Source organism: Cyanistes caeruleus, chromosome 1 (genome assembly GCF_971803275.1).
Source record: "Cyanistes caeruleus chromosome 1, bCyaCae1.hap1.1, whole genome shotgun sequence".
NCBI lineage: Eukaryota > Metazoa > Chordata > Aves > Passeriformes > Paridae > Cyanistes > Cyanistes caeruleus.
Window position 1 is genome coordinate 119,769,271 of NC_141701.1, and position 16,905 is coordinate 119,786,175.

A 16,905-nucleotide genomic window follows, 5' to 3' on the forward strand; every position below is an offset into this window, starting at 1 on the left:
TCCTTCATAAGGCAAAATGAAACAATGGTTTATTCCAGTAAATGTTGTGCCCGAGGGGCTGTTATTTGTTACTAGGAATTAAATAATTTAAGGGATCATGCCTTGTCATACCGACCTAAAAGGAGTTTTGGTCCATCAGATCTTCCATCTTGCTTCAGAAGTGATCAGCAGGTAGAGGAAAATGCTCTGCTTCTGTTACCCAGAAGGGAATCAATTATTCAAAAAATGTTAATGTAGAAGCAAGCAGAGAAAAACTTCCTCCATCAGTAATTTTAAAAAAAAGCCCTTTCACATCTGTCCATATCAGAAAAACGCAGATACAAGATGATTTTGGATTTCTGTTTAAGAACCCTAAAATAAGAGCATCTGTTAGCTGCAAAGGTGATCACTATACAAACATATGGGTATGCAATGAAAGAAAAAAATGTATGTATCTTCATCTTTTTGTGGCTCATACAGTAAAAGGTGGGGGTAGCTCGCTTGCATAACAAAGGCAGCAGAGCCTTAGGCTACAGATTTTGAGGATCACTCTCATTCTTCAGGAAAAGCAAGTGGATAGATTATTCTTAATGCAAGGTCTGAACGCACACAATTGGATCTGAGGGAAAATGGAACTGTGGAACTTCTCTCTCCTGATTACATGGAGAATTTCTATTTCTTTAACTCTCCTGGTACCATGGCACAGCTTCCCCTCACTGGATTCAGCTCTGTAGGTGCAGAGATTCTTGTGCCTGAAATCTTTATCCTTGGTAAAACCATATTTGAATTTTATCTTAAAATTATTAAATCCTGAAAACACAAGGCACAGGCTCAAAATCCTTTTCCAAAGCTTCTCAAAGTGTCATGTCACTCCTTCAGGAGGCTTTTCATTGATATTTCCTTCATTAATGCCATAAATCCTTTCTTTTCACCTGCAGCCTTATGACTTGAACCGAATATGAATCCGGTCAAGCTCAAATGGTCTTTTGAGCTTACTAACTAACACAGAGCATGACAACAACATTGCCATAAACCAGGCCCAGCCACCTTTGGCTGTGTGGTTCCACCACCAAATACCTCCTTGTGAATGGGTGAGGTTCAAGCCTGGGTCTTGAGCAGGAACTTCTCTGTCCTGCTCCGCCCTGGGTCAGAGCCACTGCACCTCCCACCCTGACAGAAATTAGCCTGTGACTCACACCCAGTTTTGGTATAGCCATGATTGTTCATGAGTATCCACCATACCCACACTCCTGATCATGACACGAGCATGACAGATGTTCAAGTCTCATAATCCTGTTTTTCATCTAGAATCCATTTTTTTGTTGTTTTTTTTTTTTTTCTACAATAATTTTAGGCCACGTTTTTTGAGAGCAGATAAGAGTCTGATTGCAACTACTCTGCTTGCCTATACTAATCAAGTAAATGCCGCTGCTTAACACCTCTTTTTGGAATATTTGTGCATGTGGCTGTCCATATGCAGGTGTAATACTGAGAAATATCAGATTCCTGGTCACAAAGACATCCTCACTCTGTGCAAAAAAAAAACCACCAAAAAAAGCCCCACCAGGCATCAAAACAATCGAGGGCCAAATCTAGTGGTAATTGTTTGACTCAATGTATGTTTTAACTCTGCTATAATCCTTCTGCCAGACAGGACTATCAATTAATCTAGCAGTAGTTTTTTTTGAATATGATCTTCAAAATTCTGGACTTGAATGATAAATCTGTCTTGTAGAGTGTATGGACAAATGGATTTCATGCACTGATACTGAATCAGTGCTCTCTGAATGCATCCCAAAGCATCCATTTCTTTTGTCAGGCTCTGAAGAATTGCAGTCTTTCATTGTGATTTGAAATTATTTTTCTTTTTTTAGATGTGGATCTAGAAAATTATTTTAATGTCATAATCTATCATTAAGAACTACATAGCTGCAATTACCAATACAATTGATGGGATGCCATATTCCTTTGTTAGGGAAACACTTCTCATTTGCACATTTTTTGACACATGGGGATACCCTCAAACTGTTTGTTGAGATAAACATCCTAAGAAAGTTCCAGTTTGAGACAAGTCTTGAGGCAATCCACTACAGCATTTTAGGGTGCAGATCAAAACTGCTTACGTTAACTAAAAAAGCTTCTCTCAACCCTTGCACACATATGTGGGTGTGTTCTAATTAAAGCTTGGTGGATAATGAATAATTTATTCAAGGTCTTTCACCTTCTTTGTTTGTAAATTGTCAACAAGAAGATCCGTTTTCTTGAATTTTTTACTGGAAATTACTCCTTCAGCCTCATTTATTTCCACTTTTTACCAGTTTCTACCTTTTTTTGTATCATATTTTTCTTTTGTCTTTTTCTGTCTGGACTCTTACCCCACATGATCTAAATGTGTCACTAACTACCTTTATACATCCTACCTATCACTGCATTGCATTCAGACTCTGCTTTAGCTATTTTTTGCTCCTAAAATTCTGGAGTCATCCAGACCCTGGCAAAATGGATATAAAATGGTGCCAGCTCAGAAGGGGATTTTTTTCTGCTTCTTTTGTACTCAGATTATACACTCATAAATACATTCGTAGGTGTGAGGAAATAAAAAAAACCACTCAGTCCATTGTCGTTCATCTTTTTCTTTCACGCTTAGATACTAAGTTACTGTCATGATTTTGCTAAAGTTGCTACATTTTACTTAATATTTTTTCTTGAAAAAGACATATCAGTCTTTTTCCCAGTTCCCTAAATTTTCCTTTGTTTTTATTAAAAATTCCATTTCTCTAAAGCCAGATATTTGCCTGAGAAGAAAGAGCTGTGACAGCTCAGCAGCAGTAGTAACTCATTTGTATTTCTTTCAGATACAGAAATGGCAGTCTGTATATAACTGAGCTCTGACATTCTGAGAGTCAAACATTTTATAGTTTCCTTCCACCTTTCCACCTTTATGAGACACATTCTAGATGGTGTTACCTCCCTGCATGGGGATCTTCCACAGAAATTCCAAGTCCAATGACAATGCTGGATATTGAAATTGGATGTAATGATTCTTACTTATCACTTGGTACCAACAGATTCAGAAGATCCTCAGGTAGGCTGTATCTTTGGAAGCTTTGTTGTTCTCTGCCAGCCTGGAATAAATCCCTTAACTGCAGGTTCAGACTCTGCAGAGTGCTGGATATGCCAACACAGTCTTGAGTACATGGAAGGGAGGCAGGCATGCTGCTATCCCTAGCAGGAAAACACTGTGTCCAAAAAACACTTTTTAGACTTTTACAAATAGCATCTTAGTCTATCAAAGAGGTCGTATCAGAAATCTCTCATGACCTTACCTTTTCTTAACATCAATGCGGCTTTGTGGAAAAAATTACCCATTGGGTTTTACAGCTGCTGTGGATCCTACTAGGATCCTGCAATCTTCTACTTTTTTGAGAAATACATGGAAAACACTTCTGAACATGAGAGACTGGATAGTAAAACATGGCTACATTCAGGAGCTCTTTCTTCAAATAACAGATGACTAAAATAAAGAAACAAAGTTGGAAGGAAACAGCATGGCTAAAGCAGTCTATATGAAGAGGAAAGAGACAGATTTTAGGTTTATTTCGAAGTTTTGTCTGTGGTTCAGAGCAGAACAGAGTAGTTCTCACAGCAGTGTCATTCCAGGGAGAGTCTGCAAGTGATGTGCACAAAGCAAGGGGAGAAGTCCAGTGTTGCTGCAAGATCCCCACTGGACCCACCACTCTTGTTTCTAATGCACTAGAAAACAACAAAGAAACCTCAGACAAAATTTAAAGTATTGTTAAACTCTAGAAGGGCAAGAGAAAAACAGAAGTGGCAGAACTCGGACTCTCTAAACTATAGCAATGATATTAATGCAACATGGAAGCCTCCTGTACCCAGTACTGACACGGTTTGGTATTCCAGCTGGTGAATTTCTTTAGATTGTTTTGTAAGCAAAGCTAAAACATACAAAGAAAACCCTTGAAAAGTCTGTCTGCTCCAAGAAGAAGTATGTTAAAATCTGACAGCTTTATTGCTGTATACCAGGTGGGGAAACCCTAGGACAAATGACTTGCAAAAAATACATATTTGTTCAATTTTCTGTTCCTTTATCACAATCCTTCTTGAAAAACTAAACAATTCTTAAAAATATGCTTGTCTGCTTTCTGTATTAGCAACCACCTAATTTGTGACTCGTGCTACCTCACTTCCAGGTATCTGTCTTGAACACATTAAAAGCAGTGAACTTTTCCCCATTCCCCCACCCTCATCCTGACAATCAGAGCCATTTTAATGTTTTGTGAATGGTTGCATTATTTAGTTGCTGGTGTCACTAGAATGCTGGTAGGTTTTAATCAACCATTAAAATACATTTACATGCTTCAGAGCACGTTTTCTTCTTATCTCAGGGTCTGACTCTGGAAACAAAAATAACCCTGAAACACTTGGGTTAAGTATAGTTATGCAAAGCTTTGCTTCCTGTATGGCAGAGGCACCAAAAACATTGAAATCTCTTACTTCTAGCTTCAGTGGCCGTGGGCTACGTTGCATACCTAGCTTCACTCAAAGCTGGTTTGTCTGCTTTTCTGAGGGAGGTGAGAACTGCCTAAAGGGCACTGGTTTGTTTCTTGGCAGAGCCACAAACTGCTTTTTCCTGATAAGAAATGAGAGGTGCAAGTTAATACCCAGTACCCAGGTGCATCTATTTTTGTTGTTCTGACTTAACGTACTTTACAGTTTCCAAAGTTCTACCAGGTAAAATAGCCAAACACTGGCTGTGTTGTTTTACCCTCTTGTATCATGAGGTAATTATCCTGGCTTTCCTGGAGTTTGCCCTCACAAAACCAGGTGTTTACCTGGCAGCAGAAGAATAGGTAAGCCAGCTGCCCGAGTAGAAAAACTGCACTGTAAAAGGCTGCCAGTGGGAAAACCCTGCCTAGATCTGCTGCAACACTTCCTGTGCATGGCAGAAAGACACCAAAGTGTTCTACATCTCCATTCTGTCCCTGCAGTCCAGAGTCACCTCTGAGATTTGCCTGCTGCTGTGCAAATGTGTGTCACCTCACTGCAATCACTGTCCTCCAGGCCAGCAGCTTGACCTTGTGATGAGCACAGCAGACTTCCTTAAAAAGATGGGACTTCCAAAGGTGTCTGGAAGATCTTGGCCGCATGTTTTCATTAGGAATGTGCTCTCCTGCTCTTCAGCTGGGGCATAGGAGCAGAAAACCAGGTGTATTCTCTAGTGGGGACACACCTACAGACAGTTTGCCTAAATGCACTGTTTCTTTGAAACAGTGAAACCAGAGAGTGACATCCACGTTCCATTTTCATAGTCATTGACTCTTCCCTTCTCACCAGGCTGCTCCCTGTGGCGTTTTATACAGTGGGGTTTCCTGTTTCCTTTTGGGCACGATTTCTATGTTTGGCAGAGCTGGGTACTGCAGGTACCTGGTCAATGTTAGTAGTGCCTGACATTCATGGAGATTCTGGCTTGCTTTTCTTCTTGGTGTAAGAGTGATCAGACCAGGGCATCAGCTTTGTAATGCCAATTACTGTACTGATGGAGAGGGGCATCATTAAGGCAGTGTCTAGATCACTCTTCTAAGTCTAAAATCCACTTTGGCAGAAGCCAGCTCCCACTTTGATGTCCAACTCCATCCACACCTACTCTTGCTTTCGGACAGAGCTGTTGAGGATGGGCATGTGAAGGACCTTCCTTGTGGGCACTGACGTAAAAAGGCTAGTCACTGTTTAATTGATGGATTTAATTGTCCATCAAGATGAGCAAGGGCAGGACCCTAACTTAAATGTGTTGTTTCACCTCCTGTTTCCACTGAATATCTCAGAAACTTTCACACTTGGTATTTATTTTAGGCACTTGAGGGAGGCAGCTCCATAGATTTTGCTTGCTGTGCTTCATCAGAGACACAGCACTGTAACCTAGTGACAATAATCTAATGCTAGTAAATGAACAATAATCTGGGATTGCTTCAAAATGTGTATCAATGATAAACATCTATTTTGTTACAGACAGCGTTTGTGACAGCAGCTCTGTTTGTGTCGGAGTAGAGTGGTCTGTGAAGATGTGTCACAGTACAGGATGATTCCATATTGTTTTAGAGTGGCAGGCTTTTAAAAGGGGCCAAATTCTTTACTTCTTCACACTTCGTATCATTAATTCCACCAGAGAAAAAGTCAATCTGATGAGAGCAGGCAATGTGCAATGTACCTGACTCAGCATGGTGAGAAGTGATCTGCAGTCTGAACTGCACTGCCTTTAGTCCTCCCTCAACTTAATTCTTCATCAGCTTACATCTTTCTTCACTGTCTGTCCAAGAATTACTGGTTAACAGTATTATTAACAACTGACACACACTCTATCTTAATTAGAAGTGAGTAATTGTGGTAGCCTTTAAAAAAGGAAAGGTTTTAGGCACCCCTGAAAGTAACATTACACCTCTGAGTTTGATTACTACTCTCATTATGAGTGTATTCTGCATTGTCACTCTTCCATCACTTTCCCAATTCAGATGAGCACAGATATTTGAAAAGTAATACAGACCACTACTGAAAACAATGGTTTGAAAAATTGCAATACATGAATGAGTAACAAATTTCACACCCTTTCATCTGTATATTATTTGTTCAAAGCCAACAGGAAGGTGAACTTGCATAAAATAAGCATTTTTTAGGGATACTAAGGTTTCTGCACCAGTGAGTTGGTAGTGTCAATCCAGATGTCACTGTTGCTGGTTGGACTTAGCAGGCTACTCCATAAACATAAAGATGGACCCTAGTCACTGGGATTTTACCAGCTACCATAGCTCTTCAAGAAGTTATTTGCTTACTGTGATATAGCAAAGTAAGTGTAAGCCTAACTAAAGGCTTGTCAGTATTCCCAATGAAACAAACAGGTCTTTAATATGTTAAGAAGCACCTACTGGGTGTGGAAAACATTGTTCCTAACATGGAGCATTTTCGTCACAGAATTTAAGCTTTAATCAAGGTTTAATTATAAAGGCTTCTATTTCAGGCGGTTTATAGATGAAATGCCAGTGGCTGTTTCACAACAGACATTTAAGTGAATGTGCAGAGGGAACACATCATACCGCATAAGGCAACCCACGTCTGTAATTAATAATGTGTTTGGTGGAGCCTGTACTTAACTGAAACATAAGAGAAAATTGCTTCAGGAAACTAAAACACGCAAAGATGCAGAGCAAGCACTTAACGGTGGTCTCAGCCCTATGAAAAATAATAAGAATATGAAATGCACCCATATGGTTTAAATAAAGGGAAGCGTGTGTTCCGAGTTAATGACACACGCTTAGCGGAAAGCCATTCCTCCTCCTGCAGGGGAGCTGGGAGCTAGCGTCACCTGGAGCTCCACACCAGCCAGGAAGGCCCCTCCTCTGAGATCACATACCACTGTTTCCAGATGTGGAGCTGTGTAGTAAAGGCTACTGTGTTTGATTTTTAACTCCAGCCCTTGGACATCTGGGAGGATTCCCTTGGCCTGGACTGCTATTCCCCATAGGATTCTCTTGCCTTAGCGAGGCGAGGTCAGGAAAAGGGGAGAAGGAGGAACTGGACGTGATGAATCGCAACTGTTATTGCTACGGTGGCGGAGTGCAATGTTACTATGGCAATAATTATTTGTAAAAAAATCCTCAAATTTGTAGGTACAGCTAATCCTGAAAGCAAGCTGTGAGCTCTGCAGGGCTGGGCAGCTGAGGCGTGGAGCCAGGCAGACGGCCGGGGTTTTAAACTCTTCAGCGGTGTCCCGCCGCGCTACTGCCACAGCCACAGCTGGAGACACTTTGGTAGGCTCTGCATTACCCTTGCCTTTTAAAGAACAAAAGCAACCAAATGCAAAGCAGCAGTTCTTTACATTCTGCCTTCTACTAAACATATGGTAGAGTCTCCCGTATACCACGTGATAATGCAGCTGATTTAAAAAACTTCAATATTTGCAAATACATTGAAAAAAATCTACACGTTAATGACCTCAGCTTTTCAAGATCTTTTGAAGGTGCCCAAGGTATCACACCATGTATTCCATGAACAAACTTAACTCTGCCTCTCTCAGTCCTTCTTCTGAGTGGAAAACTGCTTGGTACAAGGTAGCAAATAGGCTTTTGAAATTCACTGCCAATTCACTATCAAGGAGACCTTTAGGTGAATCAGATAAAGGCCTGACTGGATCCCTTAAAACCAGACTCTGCACGTGCATTCAATTATTTTGTGTGAGTGCAATGAGTAAGAATTGAATTAAACTCCCCTCCTAGCCAATATATCTTACCATTTTCTTGTCTAAGAGGGATGGTTTGCTAAAAGTCTGTGGGGTGCAGAGAAAGAGGAAAACAATATAATATTTTATGAAATCTCTGATCATGTATTATTTGTTTCTACTTCATAAACTACTGGATTGATAGTATCTTCAGGCTATTCTCCTGATGGATGAGATGGGATCAGCCAAACAGGGAGCAGAGCCAATGCTGCAAGACCCTTGTAATCATGGGCAAAATCAATTTTGAATGAATTGTGTGTGCGACACACACGTGCACAACAAAAAAACCCGAGCATTCTAATTGATTAAGAAACAAAGGCTCAAGTTGCTACCCTCATAAACAAAAAATGTTAACTATGTTTGGGTAATTAATATATCTGGTGAGGTTTCAAACTAAGTGCAGCTGTTACACAACCACGAAAAGCAGAAGATTTGTGTATAATTGCTCACTCAGCTTTATTAATTGGTACTGAAAAACAAATACTGTTTACTGTGTTCATGGGAAATAGAAACTTCTGCAATGAATTCAATTTCATTAACAAGATTTTTCTTTACTTATAAAACTGCAGCTTAAACATTTTTTTATCCATCTTTTCATTTGAAGAAAATGGGGGGTTTGAGTACGTAGCATAAAACAGAATCAGATTTAGGATATTACAGTAGATTCTGATATACATTTGGTCACCTTAAGGGAAGTCAGAATTATTTAAAATATGAACTCCTGCATTGAACAGAGTTCTTAGTAGTCACAGCCAGAGGAATGCATTTTATTAACATCAAGTGGTATTTGTTTCTGAAACAATTTATGCTTTAAAGGGCTATTTTTGATAGTCATTGTTCCTGTTACATGAAAACTAGAGAAAATGTGCTTAATTTTTTTTTTTTTTTAAATAGCAATGCAATATATGATCAAGCAAACAAAGATGTTTCTATAGGGATGGAAAATGTATCTCAGCTCAGAACCACACTAAATCTTGTAAAAAAATTTTTGGCCTAATAAAAACTACATGGGGAATGTATGGAATTCAGAGAATGTATTTATCTTGGAAGCTCTTGAGATCTTGTTCTTGTATTTCTCTGGAAAGTATATAGATTTTTTTTTTTTTTTTTTTTTTCTGTTGCAGGATAGGACAGGTACTGGGAAGCATTTATGAAAACAGAGGTGAGAGAGGACCTTGAGGCACTGAGGATTGAATCAGTTTATTACAAGGACTACAGAAATAAAAAAAGTATGGCATGGTACATTTGAACCTCAGTAACTACTTCAGTAGCAATTTTATGGCAAGCAACTCAGAGTGGCTACATATCACACTACGTATATTTTGTCGTAAATTGTGATGTTTCCCTTAAGGAGTCAAGGGAAAGAAGAGAGAACAGGGATAGTCATAATCACCCTGCTCTGTATCAAGTGGTGTCTCTCCTTCATGGTTTTTCAAAGCTTCACAAAGGTGTTCCACTTCTATCAGGCCTGAGGAGTCACATGGAGATAAAGCAGTGCATAGATCCTCCTCTACAACTCTACATGGATAAAAAACCAACACAGCACAAACAGTTACTGGCAGCAATTTCAAGGGGCCAAATTTCATATCCCATCGCACTCCAGGGTCTAAGAAAAAAAAAAAAAAAAAAGGCAGCATTCAGCCAGTGCAATTATATTGCTAGATGTTTTATTGGCTGCCCTCTAGTGAGACCTCTCAGTGGCACAGTCCCTAACCTCGGTGTAGGTGTTGGCTGGGCAGGAGTCAAGGTGCTGTGTTTAACCTCCTTGTCTTGGTCTCTAGTATTTACATCTGCAGCTTTTCCTTCCTGAGCAGTAGTGATTAGGCACTAGACACATGTCGGGCAGAAAAGAGAGAGGTTCTATCCTGGGAATTTCTTGGCATTGTTGTGATGACAATTAAAGGGTGATTTTCTCATTAAAAAGGTGGGCAACAGCATATAGTAGGTTTCCACAGTTATTTCACAGTCTAAGATTTAAGGATAGATTTTTAATTGTTATTCACGAAAGGTCATCTTATCCAAATGTTTTAAAGTCTGGTTTAGTTAGCAAAGTGTGATACTCATTATAGGCCACCATTTCTTACAAAATCTGTCCTGAACATAAATCTGTCCTTTCTTCATTTCAGGTACCTCAAAACCCTGTGAAACTGTGATCTTCTCAGAGCCTTTGCAGTCACACTTTTCAGCATGCTCTGAATTTCTAGGTAATCCTTTTCTAGCAAAACTTGTGTTCAACAGGAGCTTTGGGGGTCCTCTTGCTCAAACCTGGAGCTGGTCAGACTTAAGCCAGCAGAGCAGCGGGTCTGTAAACTCAAGAGGGGCCAACTTTACTGCTTCCATGCCTGGACATGATGCTGGCATGTTTGGTTTAGCTCACATTTGACTTTGGAAATAAAGAGAAAAGGTCAGGCCACATGAAAGAGGCTTGGTGACTCTGGGAAATGAGACAAAGGCTCTTTCTTCTGAGTCGCCTTCAGTTCCTATGACCCACATTTTCATAAAAGAATGTCATTTCCCAGCACACACGTGATGTGCAGAGGCTTTTCTGCATCCCACACCTGTAAGGGTTGCATGCCCTGTTGTTTTGTTTCTCTCCAGTACTACATTTCCCCCGCTCCTGACTCCTTGCTCAAGATGTACTTACACGGAATGATCTGAGCACCCACGAGGGTTGTGTGTGAAGCACACATCCTTTAAAAAGGGTCTGCATCACCACTGGCACGTGTTCTATATTAGTCAGTGTTGGAAAAGATGGGTGAAAACTGTGTGATCAGGAAGTTGGACAAAGACATTTGCTCACCACCTTTGGCAATGGATGCAAAATAGGAAAATATTATTTTATAGCACTTCCAATTCTGTTTGCAGTAATCGTAGTTTGGCATATACCCTCTACCACAGCAGGCAAAATGCTATTAAATTGTGTCAGATTTAAGGGAAAATAATGGAATTTTTCTTCCATAAATCATAAATCCCTGAGTCTTTGCAATCTTTTAATGGTTTTGTAATCCAAGCCCCTGCTTACATTACTTTATCTTTATGAAGGTGATAAAGAAAACATAACATAGTGTATTTGATTATAAATTATAATTTTATAACCATCAAAAAATGCTAACTTGCAAAACTTTTGTTCATGCTTAGGTTTTCACATGCTTAAATGCCAGCAGATGTTCAATGATCAATAGAAATCAATTTATATACATTATTCTGAAGCATCTTTGATCACAAATACAGGCTGGGAATGTCTAACTTCTCTCTGAGTAAGAAAGATGATACTAGACTACAATGTTTCAGGATGGAATTATACTGAGGTAAATTTTACTTCAGCTCTAGAAATAGAACACTTCTTGATTTTCATTAAGCCTGCTGGGACAGAACCCACGATTTAGAACCTGAAGTGCAGCTTTGTGGAAACAGCAAGTGTCTAAAATTAACTTCAGCATTATCAGGCAAAGGTCTTGCTTATTATGGTAAACTAAATGTCCCCAGAGGCTATAGGCTTTATAACAAGGTGTCCCTGAATTGTGGTGTTGACATTTACAATGAGAAACAAACATACCTTTACTGGGGAGTGCACACTGATTCACACAGTGGCCAGGAAAGCAGGTCCCAAGATGTTCTTCATTTCAGAACCGGCTCTCCAAAGAAAACACTGGGAGTGTGAGACAATGCACGTGCTCTCATACCCATCACAAGAGTAGGATTGGAAGAACAAGCTCCTCTGAAACCAGGAGCCTGTCAGATGAAACAGAAGATGGTTCAAAGTGGAACAAGAAGGACCAGTTTTATGCACTTCGTATGTTAAATAAGAAAAGATGAAACGAACAACAGAAGCAAAAAAGGTAAAGTGACATATTGTCTTTGTCTTTCCTGTCCTTTCACTGCACTTTGTCTACAGAAGTAGCAAACCCAGCAGAATTAGACAAGAGTGACAAGAGACCAGCCCATTTCCCCAGATGCAGAGTTACTTCAGTGCTGAAACTACAATTTCACTTTTTCCTGATCTCTGCACTTTACTCCTTGCCTTGGATATGAAAGGGGCATTTGACCAGTCAGGGGGTTTAACTTTGCTTACAGGATTGCCAGACTCCTGTTCCTTCAGTGTGCAAAGCCAGCTCTGAGGTTGCTGCTGCCCATCCCCTGCCAGCAGGGACATTGTACAGCGCCTTTCCACTGCGTCAGTGAGGAATTTGCATTCAGGAGAAACAGGTTAGGCCAGACACTTTCCAACTGTAAGCTACTATAAGAACAATCATGTATAGTTACAACCCCCAGGTCATTTTTCAAAGTTACTTCTTTCTGTAAACTCCAAATTGTTTTTTTCAAATATAATCTCAAATTACTTTCTCTTTTGTTGAAACACTTCCCCTTCATTGGTAGCTGTCGCTTAAATTAAAAAGAAACCAGCCTGCAGGATTGGTCTATAAATCTTTGCAACTGCCTTACATGGTGGAGAAACTAGCCTGATAATTATTTTGCTACTTAAAGCTGGTTTTTTAGATATGACACAGCTTATGTTACTCTTGGTTAAAACTAAGCCTAGGAGAGCACCGCCATGAAATCTTCAGCTGTAAATTTTCTTAGTATAAGATTCCTTTGAAACATGATAAATTGTGGAGCTCAGAGACGTTCTTACTGAGATGTTTATTTTTGTCATATAATCTTCTGAAAGGGTGTATGTTGTAATTTTTGGTTAAATCTTTCATGTACAGGCAGTGTCTGTATCCGGTTCTACATAATATCTGTCAACAAATTCATTACTGATGGTGAAAAGAATTTTCTGCCAACACATTTTTTTCTGGCTTATCCAGCTACAACCCCTTTTTCATTCCAAAAGTTGTCCTGATTCAGAATTCACAAACTCACTTGGCACTTTACTGCTAACAATAGCAGGCTTTTAATTGAGTTCCTATTAATTCCATGCACTGTGGCAGCACTGCTAGGGTTTTCTTAATAATTTAGTGAGGTACTGTTCAGATATTTGTACCTAACCCACCTGTCATAGGTTTCCCTTCTCGAGAGGCTGTGGTGTAAGTTTTTTCTTAAAAAAAAATTTAATTCTCCTGCCAAACAGTCTCCTGAGCCTCCCCACACGCTAGCACTTTGATAAAGGCTTTCACACTGAAATGAGAAACACATCCTTTCCCAAAAGCATCGGCATATGTTCTTGCTGGAGCAGTCTGAAACACATACACACGATTATCATGACGCCCTTGAGACTGCGACCTTGTTTCTGAGAAATGCACTGACAAAAGTTACCACAAAGAGGGAAGATCCCCAAGTGAAACCCCAAGTTTCTGTGCAGAGAAGGTCCTGCTGCTGGTTCAGCAGGCACCTCTCTTCCTGTTGCGTAAGTACTGAACCAGCAGGATCCCAAAATGTGAAGAGGCACTTTGTAAGATATGCCATTTTCAACTTGCTGCTGTTAAATGTCTCCTTATGTCACAGTCATTTACAGAACTCTTCTAAGCACTGCCTGTGTATGTGTGTGTGTTATTGCTATCCATTTAATATGCATGCACAAATAATAAAAAAAATTAGAGTGCTTTTTCATAAGTAATTTTTTAAGGCAAAGATACATCTTTGAGACAGCATTATTATTTAACAATTCTTATTAAAACAAACTTAGCTTTACACTTGACAGGATTTGGTCATGGTTAACTTCAAGAATTATGTATCTCATCTTTTCACAGGTGTATCTTTCACTGGTTAAACTTTGCAGAAGTTATGGACATAATTCATGGTGAGAACACAGCTGACAAAAACAGCACATGGAGCCAAGTGAAGAAATATGATTTTCACCATAGTAATAATTTCTAGGTGTTCTGGTAAACATCTGGAAAGCTGTAGTTGGGATGTAAAGATTTTGCCTGTATTTTTTAAAGTCACGCTTCTTTGAATATTTTGCCAATTCTGCACATTTTGCTATTGATCTATATGGACCAGTGGACTTGAAACAGACTTTTCCATTGAGCTGCATTCCCAGAACAACACCAATACCATTCAGGCGGGTTTGTGTCCAAAGGCTGGGCTCCTCTCCCTGCCCTCAGCTCCAGGTGCGTGCAGCCATGCGTCACAGCTGGCACCGTGTGCCTCCTTGGGCTCTGCGGGACCTTCTTGTGTAAATAATTGCAGATAGCTGATAAACAGGTACTTTTTTATTGTGCCAGTGGAAGGGTTTTGTTAGCATTTCCTTTGATCGTTTCATAAGGAAACTTCTGTTGTTTACCTAGGAGGCACTCACAGTAATATGTTCATTTACTAAGTCGGCACATAAATGTTCGAGCTGCGTTGCCTCCAAACTGCGGATGTGCTAAATGCTCCATGTGTCTGGAAAAAGTCACACTGGGGAGAGATGTGCCATCTGCAAATCATTTTCTAAAAAACTCCAAAGAGCAAGGGACTCTCATTTGAAAATGCTTTTATTTGAGAAATCAATGTGTCCTTCTTTTGATCCTGAACTGCCTTGGGCAGAAACATTTGAGCTTCCTCTTTGGAAAAATACTTCTTATTTTACACAGCTGTCTAATGTTTTGATGGTGAAATTCATTCTCTGCTCTGGTAAAACTTGTAGTGATAAGGGGAAGAAAGAGTGTAAACTTCAAAGACAAAAAAGACAGAGGTCTTCCTTTCCAGGCCTTTTAGGGTATAGGCTATAAATCCTCCCAATTTCTCCAGATAAAGGTGGTTGAGACCCCAGAATGGTGCTGCTGTCACTCATGTAGTCTTTGAACACAATCCCATGAGATGTGTGTGAGGGGAGGCAGAGCTGACCTGACCTTATTGTCAGAGCCCCTCACTGCTGTGTTGCCTCTTCCCTCATCCTGCCGGTTGGGTAGTGGGGACTGCCCAGTCAGCAAAACATTTGCTGTTTCCTTGGCCCTTAACTGGACCTTTTAATTGCTGAGTCAGTATTCTGATATCACCAGAAGTCCCTGCTTTGTGCTCTGCTTTGAAAAAATTTATCTCTTTTGGTCTCCGTGCCAGTGCAAGTCATGCATGCAGAGCCCTTCTACAAACCATGGCTTGGGAATTCAGAATCTTTCCTTGGCATCTTTACCCTGAGAAACTGGCTCCTTAGCACATTAGGAATTCTCCATTGGATTCTGGGCACATGATGGGGGGAGCTACATCCTGCTACTTTAAGTCGTCCAAATGCTTCCAAGATTTTTCAAGCCTCCTATGAAAAAGTGTGAGCAGGTGACCTTACTGCTCTTATACATCTATATCATCCTGGTATAATGTCACAGAACTTTCTCTGCAGCTCACTGGGCTGGGCCAGTTCAGCTCACAAGGCTGGCAGATAGCTATGGACAGTTTTCTGATGGCTTTAACTCTCTCCTGGGCTCCCTAGTTGAGAAGATCCATGGCTGCTACTTCTGGATGCCAGAACTTGCACAAAGGCAAGTGGACAAGGAAACTGGAGCCAGCAGCAGAACTGAGAAGAGGGAAAAGGATCTTCTTCCCATTTTGGCAGCAGCAGCAATCATATTTGACCTAATCATGTTGTGTGTCTTCACACTAAGATCTAGGGCCTTCTGTACTCAGTGGGGGAATACAATTCCTTTGGACAGTGACTAGAAAACACAAGTTGTCTATGCCAGCAGGTCCTATGCTCATCTTATGGAGATACTCTTTTCAGAACATCATCAAAATAAAGACAGGATTTTTACTTTTGGACTTCCCTTGTTGACCAAAGGATTGGAGGACAGAGACATATTGTGTTAATGACACAAATAAAATTTTAAAAGACTTCTTTAGCTGAAACTTTTCATTTGTTTGAGGTTAATGTCATTGCTAATAGAGCCAAACAAACAGTACAGGCTTCTCTCAGTCTCCAGTATCTTTATTTGCAGTATCACAATGTACAAGATTCAGAGGCAGAATAGCAAATTTGCTATTTGCCAGTACAAAGTGTTACTCTCTTTCAGACAGCATTTGGATCTTCTGCAAACAGCTTTAGAAAGACCATTTTCAAATCTGCAAAATCTGTAAAATCGTACCTGTAAGCAGCAAATTCTGTGTTTGTCCCCTTGAGAAGGCCTGAAAATAAAAAGATGGAAATTCTGATTGTGGTAGAAAATAGACGCTCCAAACCAATGAGGGTTTATTTATAAAACAGATTTCAAGTTGTTCTGGATTCATACAGACTCCTATAGCTTCACCTCGGGACATCAGATGGCTTCATTTCCTGGCATGGAGATTAGCTGGCTGACTCTCTCAGTAAGAACATTTGATCTGAACTCCCAAACATCCTGATTCAGAGCAAAAGAACACTCCACAGAACACATGTATTCTGCAAAATGGGGAGATTAGCAATATGGTCCCCACTGTGTGGACTGCCATTGTGCTGATCACAGTGTCCTGATATGCTGGAGTGGCTTCTGGAGCAAACAAAGTCAGGAACACAGCTGACCTTGCTAAAGGTTCATTCTGGCACCCTTGAGCAGTGACATTTTGAGACATGCTTAACCATGGGCTTCCAAGACCTGTCTGAAGCACACCTCCATTGCATCTAAATCCTATTTAAATCTTCTGATGGCTCTTCCTTATGACCAGCTGGCAACATCATTTAAACTTTTAAAATTTTACTTCAAAATTTGCACTCAATGAAAAATGCATCTCTTCACTGTGTCCCTGCT

The 16,905-nt window shown here is 40.2% G+C and overlaps 1 long non-coding RNA gene across 1 annotated transcript; it reads left to right on the plus strand.

Annotated features, from left to right (window-relative positions):
• Positions 1 to 11,828: 11,828 nt before the first annotated feature.
• Positions 11,829 to 16,030, plus strand: LOC111945432 (uncharacterized). Its single transcript, XR_002871652.2, has 3 exons — positions 11,829 to 12,105; positions 12,341 to 12,472; positions 13,957 to 16,030. It is a non-coding gene; the product is annotated as an uncharacterized LOC111945432 (long non-coding RNA).
• Positions 16,031 to 16,905: the final 875 nt, after the last annotated feature.